This window comes from Pseudorca crassidens, chromosome 3, assembly GCF_039906515.1.
Source record: "Pseudorca crassidens isolate mPseCra1 chromosome 3, mPseCra1.hap1, whole genome shotgun sequence".
NCBI classification, from domain to species: Eukaryota; Metazoa; Chordata; class Mammalia; order Artiodactyla; family Delphinidae; genus Pseudorca; species Pseudorca crassidens.
Genome location: NC_090298.1, coordinates 141,585,866 through 141,607,307, shown reverse-complemented (window position 1 = coordinate 141,607,307; position 21,442 = coordinate 141,585,866). Strand labels below are relative to the sequence as shown.

At 36.4% G+C, this 21,442-nt stretch overlaps 1 protein-coding gene and 1 pseudogene across 30 annotated transcripts in view; one reads left to right on the top strand and one right to left on the bottom strand.

The window, feature by feature from the left end:
- The window catches only part of LOC137222075 (uncharacterized), a 147,546-nt gene that overhangs the window by 34,786 nt on the left and 91,318 nt on the right, over positions 1-21,442 (top strand). For 5 of the 30 annotated variants that reach the window (XR_010942265.1, XR_010942266.1, XR_010942261.1 and 2 more), the window contains one exon: positions 21,167-21,218. The exons of 24 other annotated variants lie outside the window; for them this stretch is intronic. The gene's annotated coding sequence lies outside the window, so the exon portion shown is untranslated. Of the gene's footprint in view, positions 1-16,489; positions 16,609-21,166; positions 21,219-21,442 lie in introns of all 30 variants that reach the window. One more of the 30 variants, XR_010942259.1, reaches the window with a different exon arrangement.
- Positions 1-21,442, bottom strand: part of LOC137222074 (UDP-N-acetylglucosamine--peptide N-acetylglucosaminyltransferase 110 kDa subunit pseudogene) — a 225,515-nt pseudogene that overhangs the window by 133,095 nt on the left and 70,978 nt on the right.

Below are 21,442 nucleotides of genomic sequence, written 5' to 3'. Positions count from 1 at the left end.
TAGACTGTTGATTTCTAAAAGGTAATGTGTTGGCTGAAAGAGAAGAGAATCTTGTTGAGACCTAAAGTGTTCTTTTAAGGATATATTTCAATGTCATTTCAAAAAAATAAACACATTTCCCATAACAAAACAGTGAGGTTAATGGAATAATGCAGGTGAAAGCTTTTTGGCCCAAAGGAGTTCCATCCTTTGGAACAAAGTTTTATTGTTGAACACACCATGACCCAGGCCTGTGAGTGCCAGCACAGTGGCTGTTTTTACAAGATCTGGTACAATATGCACAGTAGTTCTGGCCTTAGCACTAGGCAAGGATCATTCTTTTTGTATCTTCCTGATTGCTTCCTCTACAGAAATGGGATAATCCCTCCGCTTCTAAACTGGAAAGTAGTTTCTTCCCTCAATAAAACTAGTTTCTTCTCCAGGTTGAGCTTTTCCAACTCTTAGAGGTCTAAAATGAATGATATGAAACATACTATATTTGCATCTATTTTTATTTAAGAGTTATCTAAGGAGATTTATCTAATTAAATAGGAATTTCCAAAGAGATGCCAAAATAAACAACCAACAAGTTTTCTTTAAAGATCATATATATTATATAACAAGATCCACCTAAGAGTTAAAATATAAGTAGGTATACAATTTAACTATTTGAAGATAATTTTTCTTCTTACCACTGAAGCAATAAGCAGGTAGTAGTACAATTTGGGGAAAACAATATTTCTGGCTTTTGTTTGTTTTATTTTAATTTGTGATATTCATGAGATCTTTTGTGAAGCCTTTGGGTATATAGTAAAATTCATGGGTTTTTAACTTTGTATTGACTCGTATTTTTGTAGGTTTAAAATTTTTCTTCTGGCTTTAATTTATACTATCTCCTTTTACTTTTTCATTTAGAAATAATGTATTTTTCTCAGGATTACAATCTCAGTGCAGTCCTCTACTTTTCTATTTGTTGGACGTTCTCTTAGACGTCTACATTTTTGTCTAGTTCGTACATTTCTAGATTTTTATACAATTGATAAGAACTCTTTAATCTTATGAATTCTTTATATTTTCTCTTTGGAGACAAGATTTATAGGGATTTCCTTGGGCTTAAACTAGAAAGAAAAACGAATTTGCATATGAAATGTTGAAGGCTTTGTTACAAAGTGGGTTAACATTATATGTATGTTTGAAATAAACTACTTCAGCCAGAGCATCTAGCTGTTAACCTCCAGATTAATATCTATCATAAAATATGTGCATGCTTCCAACACATGGCATTGCCTCCTATTACTGCATGTCCAGGAGAAATTGTTTTGTCTTTGCACTTTTTTTTTTTTTTTTACTGACAGCTATCCAAAAATCAAGCTGAACCCTTGTATGTGAGGACAGAAAAGGACAATTTTTAGACAGGTCTAATATCCAGTTGTACCTTTCAGTCACTTAGAGAGAAGGCTTAGACCCCTGAAGCCCAAAGTCACAGGTTTTTTAGGATTATGGTGGTATATACCTCCAGTTTATAGAAAAAAAATGCGTTGTAGAAAATCCAAGTTAAATTAGGACTAAAATCCAAGTTAAATCTAGAACTAAAGTTTTACTGCCCCAAATACGTGTAAACTCTAGGTTACTGCTCTGTTGTCCATTTCATCAGTTGCAGAATATTCAAGTTAGTCTTTCAATGCTAACAAGAACATAAAAATGCATTATGTCTAAAAGCAGAACATGATTGCCAAGCCAGATCTGCGCATTACCTGAGAGTTTGGGGGGCCACCCAAGCGGCATCTACTTGTTTGCTACTGACCTTCAGTTAGACTTGCTCAAGAATTGTTACAATGTAATAACATACACCCTTATGTACTCTTGAGTTTATTGAAAACACACAGCAAATGTGCACACACACACACATACACACCAGCACACCAGCACGCACCTACTCTAGAGCCTAGAATTTTAAGAGTCAGAACTTTTTATTTGCTTCTGGATTAAGATGGACCCTGTATTTCCTCAGCATGCTAATTAGAAACTCTATAAACAATTCAAAACCAGCTTCTTAAAATTCTGTTTTACAAAAATTGATGTTAAATATTGTCCTCAGAGAGTTCTACTCTGACTTTTCAAATTGCTTTTTTCTCCCTTCATGGGATAAACAGGGTTTCTTTTTGTTTGTTTTTTTATCTCTCATTGTAAAAAATTCTATCTTAAAAGCTGATTTATTATTTCTTCCTTAGCATGGACGACATGGGAACAAAGATGATATTTCATCAGTCTTGTTTTTATTTAAGTTGAAAGGTTATATATTTCTACTATCTACTGCAATACTGCTAAATATTTTTATAGTGCTTGTAAATCTTATGACATTTTTTTTTTAGTTTGTATTTAAGGCATTTACTCAAAAGGGACCATATGCCTCAGTTCATGTCACTCTATCATCAGTGTGTATGGTCACTCTATTTTCTAATACTTTTAAGATTGGTTTTGGCCCCGACGTTCCTCTGCCAGATTTATTTCCTTTATTTTCCCCTATATAGCACCATTTGGGCCATTTAATATGTAATTTCCCAACTCACCTTTCATAGTTATTTTAAACATATGTATATATTTGAAATACCGAATTGTTTTGTATTTTCTAATTTTTGCAAAAGTAGTATCGACTAAAAATCACATCCTATTCTTTTATTTTTTCTACACAAAATTATTGTTTTAAAATTTGTCTGTGTTGCTCCATAGAAATTATTGCTTCTGGCCACTGTCTAATATTCCACCATATGTTAATCCCATGTTTTGCTTATCCATTACCCTGGTGATACATACTTAGGCTCTTTTCAACACTTTATGTCCACCATAAAGCATTAATACACTCTTTCCACATGTCCCCTTGAGTAACAGTGCAGAGTAACAGTGCAGCCGTGGAATAGCTGAGGTAGAAGTCATATATATGCCTTATTTCACAGATTCTTCCCCAGAATAGCTGTACCATCTTCCCCTCACCAGCAATACTTGGAATTTCTCTCTTGCCACATCCTTTGTCACCACATGCTGTTAATCTGCATTTTTTAAAATTAATTAATTTATTTATTTTTGGCTGCATTGGGTCTTCGTTGCTACACTCAGGCTCTCTCTAGTTGCAGCGAGTGGGGTCTACTCTTCGTTGCGGTGCGCAGGCTTCTCATTGCAGTGGCTTCTCTTGTTGCGGCGCACAGGCTCTAGGCGCGCGGGCTCAGTAGTTGTGGCTCCCAGGCTCTAGAGCGCAGGCTCAGTAGTTGTGATGCGCAGGCGGAGTTGCTCCACGGCATAATTTGCATTTTAACTTCTGGACATTTGGCATGTGTGGATTCATATGAAGTAAGGTGTTTTAATTCTGCATTGCTCTGATTCTAGAAAAGTTAGGTCTTCATACACTTTCTTGCTATTCATGTTTTCCATTCTATGAATTGCCTATCATGACCTTCGCTCATTTTTCTATTGAGTATTCTGTGTCTTTAGAGATGTAGAAGTTTTTGTATTCAGATGTTGAGTCCTTTGTTGGGTTTTAGATAATGTATATGTCTTCTACCCATCAACTGTTTTTCAGTCTGACTTTGGTATCCTTTATTGTACATAAAATTCTAATTTTTTATTAAAGTATAATTGATTTACAATATTATGTTAATTTCAGGTGTACAACATGGTGATTCAATATTTTTATAGATTATGCTCCATGGAAAGTTACTATAAAATATTGGCTATATTCCCCATGCCCTACAATATATCCTTGTATCTCATTTATTTTATACATAAGTTGTCTGCACTTCCTAATTCCCAGTCTGTATCTTGCCCCTTTTGCTTCCCTCTCCCCACTGGTAACCACTAGATTGTTTTCTATATCTGTGAATCTGTTTCTGTTTTGTTGTATCCATTCATTTGTCTTATTTTTTAGATTCTACTTATAAGTGATATCATGACAGTATTTGTCTTTGACTTATTTCACTAAGCATAATACCCTCCAGGTCCATCTATGTTGTTGCAAATGGCAAAATTTAACATTTTTTATGGCTGAGCAGTGTTCCATTGTGTACATATGGCATGTATTCTTTATTCATTCATCTGTTGATGGACACTTAGGTTGCTTCCATATCTTGGCTATTGTAAACAATGCTGTTATAAACACTGGATGTGGGTGCATGCATCTTTTCAAATCAGTGTTTCTGTTTTCTTCAGATATATACCCAGGAGTGGAATTACTGGATTATCTGGTTGTTCTGTTTTGTTTTTGTTTTTATTAACATCTTTATTGGAGTATAGTTGCTTTACAATGGTGTGTTAGTTTCTGCTTTATAACAAAGTGAGTCAGCTATACATATACATATGTCCCCATATCTTCTTCCTCTTGTGTCTGCCTCCCACCCTCCCTATCCCACCCCTCTAGTGGCTACATCAGTTAACATTCCCACCAACAGTGTCCCAGGGTTCCCTTTTCTCCACATCCTCACCAAGGCTTGTTAGTTTTGTTCTTTTTTATGATAGCCATTCTGACATGTGTGAGGTGATCTGTCATTGTGGTTTTGATTTGCATTTCCCTGATGGCTAGTGATGTTGAGCATCTTTTCATGTGCCTGTTGGCCATCTGTATGTTTTCTTTGGAAAAATGTCTATTCAGCTCTTCTGCCCATTTTTTTAAATCAGATTTTTTATATTAATAAATTTATAATTTTAATATAGTTAAATTCATCACTTTTGCTTCATACAATGTATGCTTCTTTATTTTTCAAAGATGTATTTCATCTCTTACCCTGAAATCACAAATATATTACCTTGCAATTTCTTTTATTCTCTCTAGATTTTATTTTTCACATTTAGATATTAAAACTATTGTATTTTAGTTTTGTACATTAGGTGGAATTATATAACATAATGGTTAATAGAATGATTTCTGTGGGGTTTAAGTTCCAGCTCCACCATGTACTTCTTAGGCTAGTCATTTTATCTCTCATACCTCAGTTTTTCCACCTGTAAAATGAGGATAATAGTTTATGCCTTGTGGATTTTTTTATGAAGATTAGGTGAGCTATATAGGACTGGGTACAACATAAGTGATATCACTAGGTTAAGATCCAGTCTCATCTCTCTTTTGAAAATGAGACTGTTTCCCCAAAAGCTGTAATTCAGCTTCCTCCATTGGACTATGATTCCATCTCTTTCATGTGCCAACTTCCTATCTGTATATAGCTCTATTTCTAGGCCACCTGTTTGATTTGTTTTCTTGTTTGCCGTTTCTTCCAAGGGCATCACACTGTTCTTATCTATCATGACTTCCCAATATATCTTAATGTATAGGGCACATTCTCCACTTTGAGCTTATTTTTCAAAACTACCTTAGCTGTATGGAGAACTTTATTCTTCCAGATACATTTTATTTTATTTTATTTTATTTTATTTTATTTTATTTTATTTTAATGTTTTTATAGGAGATAGAGCAATCTGCTCTTTTTTTTTCTTTCTTTTTTTTTTTGGCTGTGTTGGGTCTTCATTGCTGCCTGTGAGCTTTGTCTAGTTGCAGCGAGGGGTGGGGCAGGAGGCTACTCTTTGTTGTGCACAGTCTTCTCATTGCAGTGGCTTCCCTTGTTGCGGAGCACAGGCTCCAGGCTCGTGGGCTTCAGTAGTTGTGGCTCGTGGGCTCTAGAGTGCAGGCTCAGCAGTTGTGGTGCACCAGCTTAGTTGCTCCGTGGCATGTGGGATCTTCCTGGACCAGGGATTGAACCCATGTTCCCTCCATTGGCAGGTGGATTCTCAACCACTGCGCCACCAGGGAAGTCCCCCAGATACATTTTAGAATCACTTTTTTATGCTGTCCCTCAAAAAAAAAGAGCTTGGCCTTTTATTACAGTTGCATTTAATTTTATAGATTAATATAAGGACATTTATATTATTATAGTAAATCATCTCATCCATACCTGTGATATATATTTCTTTTACTCATGTGTCCTCTAATAAAGTTTTCATTATGAAGATTTTCTGCATAATTTATTAGGTGAAACCCCATACTCTCTATAGGTTTTGTTACTATGGTAAATTCATCTTGTATTGTATCTAGATATTGATGCTATGGAGGAACACAATTGATTTTGGTGTATTAATTTTTTTCCAGCCCCTATGTTGAGCTCTTTTCTTAGATTTAATAGCTTATTGATTTTCCTGTGTTTCCAATGAAATACATAATCAAAACAATCTATAAATATGACATTATTATCTATATTCTTCTAAACCTTCTCTCTCTTTCTATTTCTCTCAATACACAGCTCCAAAAAGGTCGGTTCCAATAGACCAGTAATGTTAGAAATCTTTATCTCAATTCTTTCCTTAAAGGAAATGCTAATTTTTTAAAAAAATTAGTAGTATAATAATTTTTGTTAGTGTATACATGTGCCATGTATTTTTGGTATATAGCCTTTATCAAGGAAAGATAGTTATTATTTGGATCTAGTTTTATAAAATTTACCCTACCCAATAGATTTTGAACCTCATGGGATGCTTTTTATCTCTTCTATCTAAAAAGAATGATGATATGATTTTCTCCTTTTATTTAACTAATATAGTGAATCACATGATTTGACTGGCTGATAGTGAACCAACCTTGCATTCTCAAGGATAAACCCACTTGACCAAATCGTATTATAGTATAGATTAGCTTTTGCTATAGTACAAACCACCTCAAAGCTTAGTGGCTTAGGGAGATCAGCTTGGTGCTTTGTGACCACCTAGAGGGGTGGGATAGGGAGGGTGGGAGGGAGGGAGACACAAGAGGGAAGAGATATGGGAACATATGTATATGTATAACTGATTCACTTTGTTATAAAGCAGAAACTAACAAACCATTGTAAAGAGATTATACTCCCATAAAGATATAAAAAACAAAACAACAACAACAAAAAACTTAGTGGCTTAAAATAGCAATTACTTGGCAATTTGGGACTGGATTCATCTGGGTAGTGTTTTACTTTTGGTTTTATCTGGGCTCCTTCATGCAGTTTTAGTCAACTGATGGATCAGCTGAGTGAGAGCTGGTCTGAGACAGCCTCACTCACAGGTTCGGTGGTTGGCTTGGACAGTGGGAGCACCTGGTCCACTTGTCTTCAGAACCAGTGGGCTAGTCCTCGGCAACTGAGCCATCAAGCTCTTTTGCTGTTGTCTCATCATGTGGGTTGAGTATGCCAAAGCCCAGTCCTGCTGAAGTGGTGACTCAGGAATGAGGGTGTCAGAAGGGGATTGTACCATAATTTTTGAAACATCCTATCACAATGTTTTTAACATACCTTAAAACTCTGTGGAATAATAGTATATTTAGGTTTTTGACTTATATTTTTAATAAGGAAAATTTGATTGTAATGTTTTTTTATATTGCCCCTGTTTGGTATAATATTCTTCTTGCACCTCTAGCCCCATTATTCTAGCTTGGGGTACTTAAAATGTATTGAAGGGGATAGAAATGAGTATTGCATCTTAAATAAAATAGTCTTGGACAAGTGGTTCCCACTTATCACTGAGGTTGTTCAACAGGCTGCACTCTCACAGTGGACTATTGAACCCTTACGCACACCAAGCATTACATCTCACTTATACTTTACTAGCATTCTTGTGCTGGTTCCTTGATTTTAATTTAAAAAGTAATAAGTACTTGAGAAAATACAAAGTAAGAAGCAAAAACCCTCCATCACCCTAGTCTCTTTCCCTCACAGGGGAAGCAACTATAAAGTTAAGATGTCAATTAAAAAATATTTACAAGATGAAAATGATTCTTTAAAGTCGTTGGGGGCATTTAATCATTGAAGGGTATGCTGAAGAAGGTAAGTAACAGTTTGACCTCCAATCCAGAGACAATTGGCAATAAGTGTAAACAGTGCTCTAACAACATGGCCTAATAGAACTATAGAACTAAAGAAAAAGCTAGGATTAGGATTATTGGGCCCAAATTCACATTGTTCCTAATGAAGAACCTTAAAATCACGAAATATTGACTGATCTCTAATTCTAAGTCATTCCAGAATGCTATTTTCTATGTCGAGGAGTGGAGTTTGAGAGAGAAATAAGAAGGAATAAAGTCCAATTTGGTTTTAAAGAATCATGGAGAAATGAAGATTATTTCTTTCATAATTTCCCTGTAGATAGAGCTCTTCTATGACTGACTGTTTCACTAAAGCAGGGAAATACAGGGTGTTATCCAGAAAATCATATCAGTTTACTTCAAGTCAGTCCTCTTCTGGGCAAACACATCTTTAACTTCATTTGTATTATATAGTATTTTAAATTATGAATTGTTTTGTCTTCTCAGGTCAGTTTCTTTTAGCCACGTGGGTTTGTTCTCTGTTTATTCCTTCCTCCTTCCCTCTCTTCCTTCTTCTCTCCTGTACTCCCTTTTTTATTAGTGAATTGGAAAGACGATTTCCTTATATACGCTAAACTGTGCAATAGCAAACCCCCAAAATATAACTAACGTTTTATGAAGAAGACAATAACGAAAAAAATTATAGTGGAAAAATCTTAGGAAACTGGAAGGAATTTGGGGGTCTTTCTGTCTCGAAGTAGATTTGGAATGTGCATTTCAGGTTCTCTTTTTTAATGCAGGGTTGCTAGTTGAGCCTTTATTTTGTTTCCAGAAAAACAGTCAGCTTACATATTTTTTTTAACAAGGTTTTCTTCACCTTTGGAAATGAGTAATGATTAAAAAGAATATTATATAGTTAAGTGATGTCTAATTTTTTTCCTCATGGGTTCACCGTAGTTCAGGTTATAGCCCTGATCTGTTTAATCCTCCAAGAATCCTGAGAGGGAGCAAAGGGGCAGATGTTCTTTCCTCATTTCACAGATGAGAAAACTGAGGTTCAAAGATTCAAAGTGAGGTTAAGTGCTTCTGCCAAGGTCATTCTCTGAGGTGAAGCCGGAGCCAGGAATAGCACCTCATCCTCTTGTTTTCTCTCATGTGATTCTCCATGCGCTGACCCACTCTGACTATAAAAACACACTGTACCAGGCCTCACACAGTCCCTGAAACGTCCTTTTAGTAGGACACGATGGTAGTGACAAGATTGAACAGATATAAAGAATGCTGTAAAAAAGGACCTGTCTTTTTTGTTGACTCCATCCCATAAACTTCCACAGCCACACTGCATGAGAAACATGAGACATCCATTAAGATCATATTCCCATGAGTTCCCAAAATCTAGCTAGAACTAGATTTTGCAGAAATTGAAGACACATCTTGTGGCCTGACTGCTGAAAATGAGTGTCTCAGGAGTCAGAGAGGCATTGCTGCTCAACGAAGTCAGGAATGCCCTTTGCTAATTGTTTCTCCTCCATTTCTGAGGGAATTTAAATTCATGATCGGCACCATATATTATACTTCAATACTATTCATCATCCATCTTGTACGTATTTGCAGGAAAGAATGTTGCCCAAGTCATTATATCCCGCCATGATTCACAGTCGTATGACCTTAGGTGGCAGCTCAGCAGGAGCTTACCGGTGCCTTAAATCATCCCTGTTGTGGACATACAAGAGCGTGACCTCCGACTTCCAAGCTGTCTCTTCATGAAATGAAAATGGAACTGCAAGTTTAGGGGAAAGTTTTGAAAGTGTCTGGCTCTTGTAGTCATCTAATGAGGTCCTCATTTCTAGCTGCTAAGCATGCCCTTTAATTGGTAGTCACTCGAAAATCAATGATAATATAACTGTCCAACTCTTTGGAGCTATTTTTCTCTCTGCTTTCTATCCTGCAAGTGCACGATAAAAGAAACCACCCATTCAGCCATTATTTTGTGTCACTTACTATTCAGAGATCAGTCTTCCTTTATGTGCTCTTTCAGGAAAGACCTGGGTTGTATTTTTCACTTGCATTTCAGGCAGAGAGTAAAGTCCTTGGCACAGATTAAGTCCTCAAAAATGTTAGATGGGTGGATGGGTGGGCAGTGGATTGCAGCACATGAGCAACTACAGTAGCATTGTGATACATGACAAGGAAATGACCTCAGTTGGGGAAATAAATGCCTAGCACATATGCCACCACTTTCCCCTTCCATCTTCATTACAGTCCTTACTAATCTATTATGACATTTTTTCCCATTGGGTCTAGACGTGACCTCAGGATCCTTGTAGAATATAAACAGTCCTGTGCAATGTAAACCTTGTATAATGTAAACAATGCTTTACTGTTTGATTTGAGTTGGGACACGAGAAGAATCCTATTTTCCGTCCATAACATAGACGTTGGGAATAATAGCTAATGCTTATGTAAACATATAGATTCATAGGATAGAAAAATAATTTTTAAGAAATGACCTAGTACAGACTCAGGGGGAAAATATATGTTACCTTGATTATAGAAATTTGGTTCAGCCACTCAGCTTCAACCTTCAAAAATCATGTCACTTTATTTTAAACCAACATATGAATCCAAGGTATAGCAAAATAAACCATAAACCTTGCAGAACAGGGCCCTTCTAGATACGATCTCGTTAGGACCTGATCCTCCATGGTTGTATCTACACAGAGGGGTAATGCCAGGTCCCCTACTGGGAAGTTGAATTGGAGGAAGAGATAGACATAGAGGTACTATGGATAATTCTAGACTGACATGGTCATCAGGAAGTCCTATGAAAAATAATTTCTGGTGAGTATAGAGTAAATCAGCAATGAGAAATGGAGAGGATTGGAATTAAGTAGACTCAGCACTAGTCCGTCGTTATCACCAGTGTACCAGTTTAGCAATGAATTAATTACTCAAGGTAATTGATGCTAGGTAGTCTAACAAACACTTCTGAAAGCCAAGTGTCTTAACTTAATAAATGTTTATTTCTCTTGTCAGAGACCAGGGTAAATTAGGTGGTTCATTCTTAGCAGATTATTTTCAAGTAGTGAATCAGGAACCCATGCCCCCTCCACCTTGAGGCGTTGTCTTAAATGCATGACTACCTAAACTACAGCAGAAGGGAACATGGGCAATCATGCATAATATCTCCTGGCCAGGCCTGAAAGTGGTAGACCCATACCCTTTCAACAAGAATGCAAAAACTTGACCTCTGCCTGGCTCCAAGGGAGGTTAGAAAAGGTCATTGTTCTGTGTGCCCAGGAAGAGGAGAATGAAATGCATCTCACTATCTCATCCATAGCTAAAGGCAGGTAATCTGTGAGAGAGAGCAATGTTTGCAGATGGTGATACATGAAGATTGAGGAAGATTGATTTCTCAATCATTGAGGAGTACTGTTCCATCTAACTGAGTTCTGAATGGTAATAAAGTCATCTACTGAAAACTTACCAATCTAGTTTGTGTGCAAGATATTATGAATTATAGTCTTACCGTTAATTTAGCAGACCCACAAATATTTACATCTACCAAGCACCGTGCTGGCAACTGCAGCTTACCAGTACTTCCTTCCTGGGCCCTGGATAATTTCCAGTAGTTGGTATCAGAATCTAAGCTATCCACTTGATGTGGACACTAGTCCCCTTGTAGCCCTGTCACAGGAGCCTTTAACCATTCGTGGCCAAAAACAAAGGAAATGGGCAAGAGTTACTGCTCTGCTTATCAGAAAGTGTCTCCTAAAGTCTTGTCTCCTAAATCATTTTTCCGGCCCCTTTATAGTAATTCTTTCTTTATTCACATTTCTTGGCCTACTGAACACTATAATCAAATCCTCCCTCGATTTTCTTTTTTCTGAAGTATATAAAACTACATTTTCTTCAGCCTTTTTTTGAACAAATGATAATTATCTTGTTTATTTGTATTTGGAAAATCTAATGAGATCACATATTTAAAAATCACACACTATCAAAAGATAAATAGTAGTAGTAATTCCTTCTGGAATATTTTTCCCCCTCATCCAACCAATGTTAGGTCCCTTACCCCCTTTCTTAGCAACTTTTATTAATTTCTTATGTGTCTATCAGAAGTTTTTTGTGGCAAAGGTACATGTGTATGTTTCAGAGGTTACTGTTGTCATGAATTCACAGAAGCCAGAGACCGGAAAGCATTAAGTGGTCCTGAGCACCCCATTTCCAATGAGAGAGCGCGTAGCAGTGCTCAAACGGCTGGTGTCCTATAATTCAACTCAATTCTGGCACTATCTACCTGTAGATAGCATCAGATCTCACATGTTAAGGGCTCAGTCCAGCAGGAATGCACACACACACTTCAGGTGCCAGTCACCAAGTATATGTTGTCACCTGTGCTTCTGACCCTTGTACCACAGGTCAGAGGTTCCAACGACCCCCTTCTTAGCTTTAATTAATTTGCTCAAGTGACTCATAGAACTCACAGAAATATTCTATTAACTAGATTAACCGGTGTATTATAAAATGATAAAACTCAGCAACAGCCAGATAGAAAACATGTATAGGACGAGGTATGGGGAGAAAGCATGGAGCCCACTCTCCCCAAATCTCCATGTGCTCACCAACTGGGAAGCTCCCTGAACCCTGTCCTTGGGGGTTTATGGAGGCTTCAGTACACAGGCGTGACTGAATAACTCATTGGCCATGGGCGATTGAGCTCAATCTTGAGTGGCTCTTCCCTGCCCTGAGGTCAAGGGGGTGGGACTGAAAGTTCCAACCTCTAATCACAAGGTTGGCTCCACAGGCTGCCGGCTCCCATCCTTAGGTGCTTTGCAAAGATCACCTTGTTAACATAACAAAAGGCACCATTATCATCTCATCACTTAGGAAATCCCAAGGGTTTTAGAAACTCTGTGGCAGAAACTGGGACAGAGACCAAACATATAATTCTTATTACTCCTAAAGCACAGTTATCTAGGTAAATGTTTGTATCACCCCAAACAGGCAGTAGTCACCAGGGAAAATAAATTAATTGCCAGTCTTTTCTATTAATTTTTAAAAATCAGATTTAAGAAGAGAATTTTTTGAATGGCCAGTGAAAATGTCTCTTACTTTAGCTCTTGCCTTTTTCTACTTATTATTTTTTCAATTTTTAGTTTAGTTTTGAAAAGTGTCTTTAAGTTATTTTAAGGTTAGAACCGAACCTTCCAGGGTTAAAAAAAATATTGCGTCTCTTGAAAGAGATTATTTTAGACTTAGTGAAATGGATTTGATGCTAGAGAACATGTGACATCATACATTTGACCTTTTTGAAATGATTTACATTACATTAGCTATATTTTAAGTCCAGCAACTGTAACCAAAAAAAAGAAAAAAAAAACTCTACTAATTAAGGCAACTTTGCAGATTGATGGCATTAGATTATCAATTAAGATCTCAGTTTTAAACCAGATTTTTCCTCTAAATAGTGATCCAAAGAACACTAGTTTTACGGTCATTCTAATTAGTCAGACAGCCTTCTGATTGTTTAGTGCCTTCACTTGAAGTTTGTTAAATATTTTGAATATCACCTATGCTCCCATGGGACATTAGTGAATGTGAAGTCAACAAAAAAGAAAAAAAAGTAAGAAAAAGGATTTTGTAGTAAAATAAACTTGAGAAATCCTGGGTTCAGGAAATTTAAACATGTTTCGTGACTGGAGGACTTTTGAGATGTGGAATGAGCTATAATGTGCTCTGTGAATTTCACTGTTAAGTAGAGTTTGGTCTGAAGTGTTTTTAAACTTTATTTGGCTCTACAACCCTTTGTCAGTGGAACATTTTAAAGGACTCTTTGTTTCTAGCAACTTTGGAAAATGCTGTTCTGGTCTCAGTTAAGCCCTTGAAATCTTAGCATTTGGAAGGAGATCCACACACAAGCTCATCCAATTTCTGGTACAGAAATCTACCATGTATCCATTGCTATAGGCTCACTCAGCTGTGGATGAGTATTTTGATAACAAAATGCTCACTACCCATAAATCAGCTGATTCTATAGTCGGAATGCTGGTCTGTTAGGAGGTTTTAACTTTTTAAGTGCCTTTTACTATTAGAAAATTTTAAGTTTTAAAATTTTGTCTATTGGACCTAGATCTGATCTCTGGATTAAGATAAGTCCTACTCAAGTAAAAGAATCCTTATTTTTCAAGGATGATTTGTACATAAAAAAAAAAATCCATATACTTCAAATCATCTGTAAATAGTGACTGAAGAATAATTGAAAATACATTTGAAAATAATTTTCATTTGAAATTTATGTCAAAATATGTTATTATATAAACGAATCCAGTATATTTTCTCTTATAGCCAGTAAAATTTAGGTTAAATTTTAATTAAGCACAAGTTCTACAATTAAAAAAAAGAATTACATTCTGTTTCGAGTGATATTTCAGCAAAACTGGTTTATGGGACAGTAAACTGTCCTTCACTGCATGTTCAATGTTAGCAGCTCAAACAGGCTAATTCTGGTAAAAATTCAACAGTTTTCCAAGGCCTTCTCTTAATTATTTGATACTCAATTGTTTTTTCTTTTACTTCTATTGTATCTCTTCTTTAAATTGTTAACTGCACATCCTCATTTATCAATGGCTTTGTATGTTTAACCCAGCAGCTCTCTGGTATTATTTACAATGGCTTCATGATATTATATCTTTAAAATTCAGAATTTCACTTTAAAGTTGATTTGAATTTTATTTCTATTATATGGTATTATGTTTATGTTATGAATCCATCAGTGAGTAATTTGCTGAAACAGGATGAGCAGTTTGCTGACTTAGAAGGGCTGGAATCTATAGACACCTTAACATTAGGATGTAGATAACGAATAGTTGGATGACAAGAAACCCTGTTATATGAAAACAGGAATAATAATGAGTGTTCCAAATCTTATCTTTTCTGTTCTTACTTTTCTCCAAAGGTTAGTTCTAGAGTCCTTAATTCTCCATTCAGTACTAAATGATTGACTATTTGCAGCCTTCCCACCATTCTCCCCACTTCTAGGTCTGAGTTGGATAAACCTTTTGGTTTCATCCTTTCTTTGTGAAGTAGTGTTCCTAGTCAAGCCAGAAGGCTGTTCCATTAAAGGTTTAGCATTTTAGTGATTTTAGTAGTAAGGGTAAGGATAAGTGGTCTTCAGCCTGTCACAGTCTTCCACCCAACCTTTCTTCAGATGAATTTCCTGCAGTAGAAAAATTAGACAACCAGGCTGAATGATTGAGTCCCTGACTATGACTAGCAATGAACTACTCAGCCCTGGCTTCCTGAGCATGCCATCCTTCAAAAACAGCCTGCCAGATGGAATCTCAATCCCCTAGCTTGGCATTCAAGATACTCATACTCTAATTCACCAAAATCCAGTTCCAGTAGTTCTCCCCACTTCTTTCATACAGCAAATATCCATTCACCCACTGCATTCACTCATCTGGAGTACAAGTTCTTTTCCTTATATTCCAATATATCCCTATTTCATCTGCCTAGGAAGTCTTTCAACTTCTTCACAATCTTAAATCCTACATGGTCTTTACTTTCCTACCTTTACAACTTGACCTTAAGAAAATTTTTGCTTTCCAAGATCTATAAGTCAATCAATCAATAAACCATTAATAAGTTCATAGGCTGCTTCAATACAGTTCTCCTCAATACAAATATAGTTGTCAATCCTTAATAATAACAGCTTATATTTGATCACATAGAAATGTATTTTAACTCACATATTTGTTATCTAAAATGATAGTATAGCACTCTTCATTTTGTTGGTTATTTTCACGTATTTTAATGTCAGTATCACCTCTTTGAAGACTTAAAGTATATGTTGTCCATTTTTTCAGTATTTTAGTACCCTGCCCTGTTTTACACTTAGTGGGTGTTCAATAAATGACTTCAACACTTCACAGAATGGAGAAAATTTTCCCAAATCCTACAAGCGTTGACCCTGTCTGACTTTGCACATCACTTGTTAATGGCAGCTGGGTAGTTGTGTTTGATAGAAATTCAAGAAAAAATTTCTACATGTTTCAAGACCAAAGCCACAGTCATATGAGGACCTTAGTCAGCATCATGAATATATTCTTAAACATATACAATGGAGAATTGCACTTTTATGATTTTGTGATGAACCACATGTAAAACAGTCATTCACATTTTATTTATTTATTTTTTATTATTTTTAAATATCTTTATTGGAGTATAATTGCTTTACAATGGTGTGTTAGTTTCTACTTTATAACAAAGTGAATCAGCTATACATATACATATATCCCCACATCTCCTCCCTCCTGCATCTCCCTCCCACTCTCCCTATCCCACCCCTCTAGGTGGTCACAAAGCACTGAGTTGATCTCCCCGTGCTATGTGGCTACTTCCCACTAGCTGTCTATTTTACATTTGGTAGCGTATATATGTCCATGCCACTCTCTCTTTGTCCCAGCTTACCCTTCCCCCTTCCTATGTCCTCAAGTCCATCCTCTATGTCTGCGTATTTATTCCTGTCCTGCCCCTAGGTTCTTCAGAACCATTTTTTCTTTCTTTCTTTCCTTCTTTTTTAGATTCCATATATATGTGTTAGCATATGGGATTTGTTTTTCTCTTTCTGACTTACTTCACTTTGTATGACAGACTCTAGGTCCATCCACCTCACTATGAATAACTCAATTTCGTTTCTTTTTACAGCTGAGTAATATTCCATCGTATATATGTGCCACATCTTCATTATCCATTCATCTGTCGCTGGACACTTAGGATGCTTCCATGTCCTGGCTATTGTAAATAGAGCTTCAAAGAACATTCTGGTACATGTCTCTTTTTGAATGATGATTTTTCAGGGTATATGCCCAGCAGTGGGATTGCTGGGTCGTATGGTAGTCCTATTTTTAGTTTTTTAAGGACCCGACATACGGTTCTCCATAGTGACTGTATCAATTTACATTCCCACCAACAGTACAAGAGTGTTCCCTTTTCTCCACACCCTCTCCAGCATTTATTGTTTGTAGATTTTTTTGATGATGGCCATTCTGACCGGTGTGAGGTGATACCTCATTGCACTTTTGATTTGCATTTCTCTAATGATTAGTGATGTTGAACATCCTTTCATGGGTTTGTTGTCAATCTGTATATTTTCTTTGGAGAAATGTCTGTTTAGGGCTTCTGTCCATTTTGGGATTGGCTTGTTTGTTTTTTTGATGTTGAGCTGCATGAGCTGCTTGTATATTTTGAGATTAATCCTTTGTCAGTTTTCTTCATTTGCAAATATTTTCTCCCATTCTCAGGATTGTCTTTTCATCTTGTTTATGGTTTCCTTTGCTGTGCAAAAGCTGTTAAGTTTCATTCGGTCCCATTTGTTTATTTTTGTTTTTATTTCCATTTCTCTAGGAGGTGGGTCAAAAAGGATCTTGCTGTGATTTATGTCATAGAGTATTCTGCCTATGTTTTCCTTTAAGAGTTTTATAGCGTCTGGTCTTACATTTAGGTCTTTAATCCATTTTGAGTTTATTTTTGTGTATGGTGTTAGGGAGTGTTCTAATTTCATTCTTTTAAATGTAGCTGTCCAGTTTTCCCAGCACCATTATTGAAGAGGCTGTCTTTTCTCCATTGTATATTCTTGCCTCCTTTATGAAAAATAAGGTGACCATATGTGCGTGGGTTTCTCTCTGGGCTTTCTATCCTGATCCATTGATGTATATTTCTGTCTTTGTGCCAGTACCATACTGTCTTGGTTACTGTACCTTTGTAATATAGTCTGAGGCCTGGGAGCGTAATTCCTCTAGCTCTGTTTTTCTTTCTCAAGATTGCTTTTGGTATTCAGGGTCTTTTGTGTTTCCATACAAATTGTGAAATTTTTTGTTCTAATTCTGTGGAAAATGCCGTTGGTAGTTGGATAGGTATTGCATTGAATCTGTAGATTGCCGTGGGTAGTATTGTCATTTTCACAATGTTGATTCTTCCAATCCAAGAACATGGTATATCTCTCCATCTGTTTGTATCATGTTTAATTTCTTTCCTCAGTGTCTTACTGTTTTCTGCATAAAGGTCTTTTGTCTCCTTAGGTAGGTTTATTCCTAGGTATTTTATTCTTTTTGTTGCAGTGTTAAATGGGAGTGTTTCCTTAATTTGTGTTTCAGATTTTTCATTATTAGTGTATAGGAATGCAAGAGATTTCTGTTCATTTATTTTGTATCCTGCTATATAACCAGATTCATTTATTAGCTCTAGTAGTGTTCTGGTAGCATCTTTAGGATTCTCTATATATAGTATCATGTCATCTGCAAACAGTGACAGCTTTACTTCTTCTTTTCCAATTCGGATTCCTTTTATTTCTTTTTCTTCTCTGATTTCTGTGGCTAGAACTTCCAAAACTATGTTGAATAATAGTGGTGAGAGTGAACAACCGTGTCTTGTTCCTCATCTTAGAGGAAATGGTTTCAGTTTTTCACCATTGAAAACGGTGTTGGCTGTGGGTTTGTCATATATGGCCTTTATTATGTTGAGGCAAGTTCCCTCTATGCCTACTTTCTGGAGGGTTTATATCGTAAATGGGTGTTGAATTTTGTGGAAAGCTTTTCCTGCATCTATTGAGATGATCATATGGTTTTTCTCCTTCTGTGTGTTAATATGGTTTATCACATTGATTGATTTGCATATATTGAAGAATGCTTTCATTCCTGGGATAAACCCCACTTGATCATGGTGTAGGATCCTTTTAATGTGCTGTTGGATTCTGTTTGCTAGTATTTTGTTGAGGATTTTTTCATCTATGTTCATCAGTGATATTGGCCTGTAGTTTTCTTTCTTTGTGACATCTTTGTCTGGTTTTGGTATCAGGGTGATGGTGGCCTCGTAGAATGAGTTTCGGAATGTTTCTCCCTCTGCTATATTTTGGAAGAGTTTGAGAAGGATAGGTGTTAGCTCTTCTCTAAATGTTTGCTAGAACTCGCCTGTGAAACCATCTGGTCCTGGGCTTTTGTTTGTTGGAAGATTTTTAATCATGGTCTCTATTTCAGTGCTTCTGATTGGTGTCTTTATATTTTCTATTTCTTCCTAGTTCAGTCTCAGAAGGTTGTGCATTTCTAAGAATTTGTGTGTTTCTTCCAGGTTGTCCATTTTATTGGCATAGAGTTGCTTGTAGTGATCTCTCATGATCCATTGTATTTCTGCAGTGTCTGTTGTTCCTTCTCCTTTTTCATTTCTAATGCTATTGATTTGAGTCTTCTTCCTTTTTTTCTGAATGAGTCTGGCTAATGGTTTATCAATTTTGTTTATCTTCTCAAAGAACCAGCTTTTAGTTTTATTGATTTTTGCTTTCGTTTCCTTCATTTGTTTTTCATTTATTTCTGATCTGATTTTTATGATTTCTTTCCTTCTGCTAACTTTGGGGGTTTTTTTGTTCTTCTTTCCCTATTTGCTTTAAGTGTAAGGTTAGATTGTTCATTTGAGTTGTTTCTTCCTTCTTGAGGTAGGCTTGTATTGCTATAAACTGCCCTCTTACAACTGCTTTTGCAGCATCCCGTAGGTTTTGCGTCATCGTGTTTTCATTGGCATTCGTTTCTAGGTATTTTTTGATTTCTTCAGTGATCTCTTGGTAATTTAGTAACATATTGTTTAGCCTCCATGTTTTTGTATTTTTTACAGTTTTTTTCCTGTAATTGATAGCTAGTCTTGTAGCATTATGGTCAGAATAGGTACTTGGTACGATTTTAATTTTCTTACATTTACCAGGGCTTGACTTGTGACAAGTCAATATATGATCTATCCTGGAGAATGTTCCATGAGCACTTGAGAAGAAAGTGTATTCTGTTCTTTATGATGGAATGTTCCATAAATATCAATTAAGTCCATCTTGTTTAATGTGTCATTTAAAGCTTGTGTTTCCTTATTTATTTTCATTTTGGATGATCTGTCCTTTGGTGAAAGTGGGGTGTTTAAAGTCCCCTCCTATGATTGTGTTACTGTTGATTTCCCCTTCTATGGCTGTTTTCATTTGCCTTATGTATTGAGGTGCTCCTATTTTAGGTGCATAAATATTTACAATTGTTATATCTTCTTCTTGGATTGATCCCTTGATCATTATGTAGTGTTCTTCTTTGTCTCTTGTAATAGTCTTTATTTTAAAGTCTATTTCGTCTGATATGAGAATTGCTATTCCAGCTTTCTTTTGATATCCATTTGCATGGAATATCTTTTTCCATCCCCTCACTTTCAGTCTGTATGTGTCCCTAGTATGTGTCTGAAGTGGTTCCTTTGTAGACAGTATATATAGGGGTCTTGTTTTTGTGTCCATTCAGCCAGTCTATGTCCTTTGGTTGGAGCATTTAATTCATTTACATTTAAGGTAGTTATTGATATGTATGTTCCTATTCCCATTTTCTTAATTCTTTTGGGTTTGCTATTGGAGGTTTTTTCCTTCTCTTGTGTTTCCTATCTAGAGAATTTCCTTTAGCATTTGTAATAAAGCTGGTTTTGTGGTGCTGAATTCTCTTAGCCTTGGCTTGTCTGTAAAGGTTTTAATTTCTCCGTCGAATCTGAATGAGATCCTTGCTGGGTAGAATTATCTTGGTTGTAAGTTTTTCCCTTTCATCACTTTGAATATGTCTTGCCACTCCCTTCTGGCTTGCAGAGTTTCTGCTGAAAGGTCAGTTGTTAACCTTATGGGGATTCCCTCGTATGTTATGTGTTGTTTTCCCTTGCTGCTTTTAATATTTTTTCTTTGTATTTAATTTTTGATAGTTTGATTAATATGTGTCTTGGCATGTTTCTCCTTGGATATTTCCTGTATGGCACTGTCTGCGCTTCCTGGACTTGATTGCCTATTTCCTTTCCCATATAAGGGAAGTTTCCAACTGTATTCTCCTCAAATATTTTCTCAGTTCCTTTCTTTTTCTCTTCTTCTTCTGCGACCCCTATAATTCGAATGTTGGTGTGTTTAATGTTGTCCCAGAGGTCTCTGAGACTGTCCTCAATTCTTTTTATTCTTTTTTCTTTATTCTGCTCTGCAGTAGTTATTTCTACTATTTTATCTTCCAGGTCACTTTTCTGTTCTTCTGCCTCAGTTATTCTGCTATTGATTCCTTACAGAGAATTTTAAATTTCATTTATTGTGTTCTTCATCATTGTTTGTTTGCTCTTTAGTTCTTCTAGGTCCTTGTTAAACGTTTGTTGTATTTTCTCCATTCTATTTCCAAGCTTTTGGCTCATCTTTACTATGATTACTCTGAGTTCTTTTTCAGGTGGACTGCCTATTTCCTTCTCATTTGTTTGGTCTGGTGGGTTTTTTCCTTGTTCCTTCATCTGCTGTGTATTTCTCTGTCTTCTCATTTTGCTTAACTTACTGTGTTTGGGGTCTCCTTTTTGCAGGCTGCAGGTTCGTAGTTCCTGCTGTTTTTGGTGTCTGCCCCCAATGGCTAAGGTAGGTTCAGTGGGTTGTGTAGGCTTCCTGGTGGATGGGAGTGGTGCCTGTGTTCTGGTGGATGAGGCTGCATCTTGTCTTTCAGGTGGGCAGGACCGCATCCTGTGGTGTGTTTTGGGGTGTCTGTGACCTTATTATGATTTTAGGCAGCCTGTGTGCTAATGGGTGGGGTTATGTTCCTCTCTTGCTAGTTGTTTGGCATAGGGTTTCCAGCACTGTAGCTT